Raw genomic sequence first — 5927 nt, forward strand, 5'->3', positions numbered from 1 at the left:
GCATTGCAGGGTTTGTCAGTAATAATAATAATAATGGCGCGATAATATTCTAGAATAAAGTGAAATGATTTATGTGGTCATAGTTCACTTATGTGAGTCTAGAAGTGGGAAAACTCATGCTGGCAAAGTCAGGAAATCTAACATTTTTCATTTTCTTTCATTTATCTCATGGACACCTCTCAAGAAAAAAGACAGCTTAGGAAGTAACAGACATTTCTTTATAAATATTACTAAATGACTGCTATCATGAAGCTCTTTGATACTTTTTAAAACAAAAAATATCGATCTGCAGTTCTCTGAATGATTCTACAAAGGTGCAGTACACACTGTTAACCAGTAGAGGGAGCCATTTAAACTAGGATTCATTTTCTCTCGATTTTAAATCTTGCAAATCTGAAAAACAAGCGTTATAAATATTAACTTATTTTCTTGTGGCTCTACCACAAAAGTGCACATTTTGAGAAATTAAATGTCCGCTATATTAGGCTTACTGTATGTTAGAATTTTCATATGTGCGCATGTTTGTGCGTCACCGCACGCGTTGGTTGAGATCTCCATATAGACTGAGTCACAATATCATTGTGTAATAAAAAGCTGTTTAATGTCCCAGAGGAGACCATGTGTCACTGCTTGCCTGTCTCACTGCCCCTGGCAGAGAATAACTAGGTCAAGCTGTCTCAGCTTTAGACAGAGAGAGTAGTGAGCACTATAGACAAGAGAGAGCAGGAGAGAGGGGAAAAAACAACTCTAAGGTTAAACTAATTCTTTAACATAATAATTAGATAGTAACTGCAGTGTACCACATTTGGAAAATATTGGCCTACAGATGCAGTTGTGTTTGCAACTCTGGTATGAATATGTAAAATAAAAGAAACAAAAGAATACTTAAACTAAATAAATTAAACCTTTATTGCAATAGTATATATTTTTCTAAAAAAAAAAAAACATCTTTTAAAACTTTGCCATGTTTTTTAGAAGGGGAAAACCATCCTATAGAATAAAAATAATTGTCTCTAACAAATAAAAATCAATAGTGCTCAGCTAATGAGCACCCTGGTCGGTCCTTTTAACATAAATGGAATTAAAGTATTTCTTCTAATCTATACTTTAAATTAGCAGAATTAACAATGTTTCTGTTAAGATATAGATATTTAATAAGAAGTCAAATAATTTCTGTTTCTAGATGAGTAAATATAACTGACAAACAGATTCACCACATTTGTGATATTTATCCATATCGGTCCATAATTAATTTGCCTCACTGCCCAGTAGTAATAGGATTAATAGGAAGGTAAAAAAAAATAAAAAATTAAATCCCTAAAGCTCACTGAGAGCTGTGGCATATGCTATTATCTGTGCATATTCCCACTTGGGACTTAGGCCAAAAAAATGCTTTTTCTGTTCTGCTGTGGCAATGTCACAACACCTGCTGCAAACACATTAATGACACTGACTTACAATCATACAAAACGAATACAAAGCATATATACAATATCTGTTCTATAATGTAGTGCCATATGACCTGTATTTCAAAATACCTTAAAGATAATGAGTGGATTGAAGTTTGATTTATTAATATTAACATTATTGTGAATGGATGTATTATTCTAGCCCTGGTCATGAAGCTATTTACTGAAGACTGAGGACCCTCACAATCAGGGCTCCATCTCCAAATTCTTCAAGCAAGTCTTCTCTGATAACCCAACCATGACTAAATGAGACCATGGAAGAGATTTCAAGACTGGATAATCTAAAGCAATTGTGCTAAAGCAAATCCTTAGAAATGTCCTCCCTGACTTGCATAGATGAGCTATACAAGAAGTTCTTGATTTACGGGTTTCTCTATGTTCCTACCCTCACCTATGGTCATGAAACCTGTCATAAATGAAAGAATGAAATCCTGGATACAAACAGCCCAAATTAGCTTCCCTGAGAGTCATGTCTGGACACTCCCTTAGATGGGCTTGAAATAGAACCAATGCTCTTCTACATTGAGAGGAGTCAGCTGAGCTGGCTGAGACATCTGTTATGGTTATATTCCTATTGAGGTGTCCCACGCACGTCTTACTGGGAGGAGGCCCCGGGGATGGCCCAGAACACATTAGTACTATGTCCCTTGACTTGGCCTGCAACACCTAGAGCTCCCCTTAGAGGAGTTAAAGAAGGTATCTGGTGGAACCGAAGTCTGGGTGTCTCTATTAAGACCACTGCCTTCGCAAACTGGTCCCTAATAGGCGAAAGACGCTAAGTACTAAGTATGCAAGAGTAGACAGTAGGGGTACAGCAATCATCCTTATATCCATCCATCCATCCATCATCTTACACGCTTGTCCCAATTGGGGTCGCGAGGGGTGCTGGTGCCTATCTCCTCATCCTTATATATGTTTTGGTAAATAAAAACAAAAACTTAACAAAACAAAAAAAAACAATATATGTACTATAGATAAAAGATTACATACTGCAATAGATGTAGAATGTAACGTTAACTTACCCATGGTGGAAATAAATGTGGCTGATTGTGTGTAAAAAGATAAAAGATGAAAATTTTCCATTAGTGCTAGTTATGTTGCTCCCCATTATTTTTCTTGAAAACCATTCATCTAGCTTTGTCCACATACTATGATATAAGGGACACAGATTGCAAGGATGGACATTCTTTAGGCCTTTACAGCACATAGAAGTGGGCAGGATCACATTCATCACCATCAAGTGGAGAAACATGTTCAATTTGAAGCAGCTGCCTCCGGGAGCAAATGTTAATGATCTGATTTTTGTGTGGTGCAACCTTGTTTCTGCTGTAGTCTGGAGCAGAGGGATAAATGAGGGAAAGTAGGAGGAGGATGAGGGTCGTGGTATCAGAGCAGGCCTTTTTTATGAAGCAAAGGGCACGCCAGGCTGGATGAGGATCAGAGCAGGATGGAGAGAGGAGAGGCGAGTGAGGTGGAGAAGTGAGAGGGAGCCGCGGGGTTCTGGACTGTTGGTCTCTAAAGCAGCCGGAGTGCCACAGTGATCAAACAGTATGCTGTACACAAAGAAACCTGATCTAATGTTGGGTTTAAACTCAACCTGGCAAATTTATTTATTTTCAACAAAAATAGACATCATAGAACGCAAAGAGCAGTTTTAGAATTATTATAGAAATGAAAGTTATCTGTGACCCAAATAAAAAAATAGTAAAGCAGCTTTAGTCAAGACCACTTTTACAGCTTTGCTACGCAAAGAAAATAAATATCATGCCTCTCTTAGAACTTATAATTAAGCTTATTTAATAGCCTAAAGAACAAATGTGAGGGACGACATTAAAGCTGTGATTTAAAAGTAACACCTACAACCTAAAGAACATAAGAGACAATTTGTTGGGTTTTTATTGTTGTTTTTTTTAATCAAATTTTGAGAAGTAAAACTAAAATATTTAATTGTTTATTATAATAGAACATGCCCTGTGATACAAATGTATACTTTTTCCACCCTTTCATCTCTTCTTTAAGGATGATATAATAGTTTTTCAAACTCTAAAATGTTCTAAAAAGATTGTCTGACATTTACGACATTTGTGGACATCTAAGACAGCTAATGAAGACATATTCTACATACTATGGTTACATCTGAGCCATAGAGTGGTAGTTTCAGATATTGTAAACATACTGCCCACCCAGGGGTGCAGCACATAAGAAACAGATTTTTACAATTTTCCATTTATTTGAAGTTTTTTAATAACTTAGAATGTGTTTATCATCTTTAAGACTAATTAAAGAAATAATATCTGATTAATCAAATCTAAAGCCTTTGGGTCCCTTTAAACCTCCCTTTTCATAAACTGCATGTTTTTGCGCACTTTATATGTCCTTCCATCCGTCCGTCCGTCTAAGGAACAAACTTCTTGGCTGAGTGAAAGCAACGTTAAATCTAAATCTTCCACCAAATATAGCTTGACTTTACACATATATGTAGAAGCACACACAGACTAGGAACAACTAAAAACAATTAATAAACCCAAACATTTCAAATTAATTGCAAATTAAGAAAGTTATGCTAGCCTGCATTTCGCCCTTGGGACAGGGTAATGAAAAACAAAATAAACTAGTTTGTGTTAAGTCATTTTCCGGCAGTCAACATAAAAAGACAGGTGCATAGACTGAGTTCTGCAAAGCATAGCTTATGTTCTGTTGACTGCACTGAGTGTTATGTTGAGGAGCAGCATTACCACTGATCCTCTGTCAAAGGGTAAGTCTGCCCTGAGGGAGGGAGAGACAGAGACACACAGAGAGAGTTTGGAGTTTAAAGGTCAGCACCACTGACTCCATTGAGGGAAGTAAAAGCTCAAATGTCTTGCCATTTTGTCGAAAAGGGTAAAGACGCCCGTCAGCATTCATTTACATGTTTCAGATCACCTTATAATGATACACTTATCTATGATAATGGATTCTACTTATTTGGAGAACTGTACTTAAATCAGAAGTCGGCGAAAATTGCAATGCCCCCTGAGCGGGATGTTATGTTGGCCACAAAGTCCAGCCATGCTTATTGCCCTACAGCAACCAAAGCTCAACACCTTTCTATAACTGTTGTTCATAGTTCAAGAGTTGTGCATTTAATGGCCAATCATTTCTTGGTTTACTCATTTATTAATGAATACATTATATTTTACTTGAAGCTTAAATTATTCACTTCACATTGTTTTTACGAATCAAATTGTTAAGTCAGGTTTTTTTTCCTACAACCTTTCACAAATTTGATCCAGTAGCTGTTTCACACTGAAAAAAGTCACATGACATTCCAGTTGTTCGTTCAGGATGTGTTTTGCAATTGCCTTCACTAAAGAAATTAAAATGTCCTATACAATGTAAACAATACAAATAGAGAACTGGACCCATATGGAAAAGGAAAATTTTCTCATTGAGCCAATTACAATGTCTACATGTAAATTATTGCAGTACAAATTGTAATTTAGGCCGTTGTTAATCTTATCAACGTAGGAATGCATTGGTTCAGTGTAGACTAATAGCTAGGAAGGAGCAGCCCCTTATACTTAGTAGGCTCACAAGCAAAGAGAAGATGTACATTGTTGATAGAATGTAATTCAATTAAAAATGGAGCACAAAATGAAAAATAAAAATAGTCCATCAGAAACAGAAATACTGATTTGAGATTTTGTTTATAAGAAGCCAAACAGTCTTTAGGGGTCATGCTATGTCATGCTTTGAGTTGGTGGTTCTTTTATGAATGCAACTTTGCACTCTATGAATAGATTGATTGGAAAAACAATCAATTTGGTGAGATCAACCAATATATTGGTCCGAACCTGACCAAGCCATTGGTTTTGGATCAACCAATTGAATTGGTTAAACAAACAATAAAGAAAGGTGGTAACAGGTGGTTTTCCGTACAGGTACAACATGCTAATTTTGGCATCAATCTTGGTTGTATACATTAGTATTAAGTATTATAATATTGAAAGAAATAATAGCCTTGACAGTGGTGCTGGGTGTATGAGCTTGCTGTTCAATTGAAGAATTGTTAGTTCAAGCTGTCAAAGTTGCTATATCTAACCGATACTTTGGTTAAAGTGACCAATATGTACAAGTTTTCCCTTTTTCCTTTTTTTTTTATTATTTTTTTATACAGTGTCCTGTCTGGCAGGGTGGCAATAAGAATAATTGTCTTGATGCCAAAAAGAGCCCAACAGATTTTACTTTCACAAGTGGAGCAGTATTGCTCCACTTGTTTCATGCATATAAATTGCTTTATTATAATTATGCAGGGAGTTTTACAGTTCATATGGACACTGCAATGTAAATAGAGCAGAAAAACAGAAGAAGAAAAGGAAAAAAAGAAAAAAAAGAGAAAAGATGAAACATGACAAAACATTTTCAGTTTGCTTCATCACCTGTAATGAGATGAAAAAAGAACAGCACAACCGAAAGACA

This window comes from Cyprinodon variegatus, unplaced genomic scaffold (assembly GCF_000732505.1).
Source record: "Cyprinodon variegatus isolate N-32 unplaced genomic scaffold, C_variegatus-1.0 Scaffold445, whole genome shotgun sequence".
NCBI classification, from domain to species: domain Eukaryota; kingdom Metazoa; phylum Chordata; class Actinopteri; order Cyprinodontiformes; family Cyprinodontidae; genus Cyprinodon; species Cyprinodon variegatus.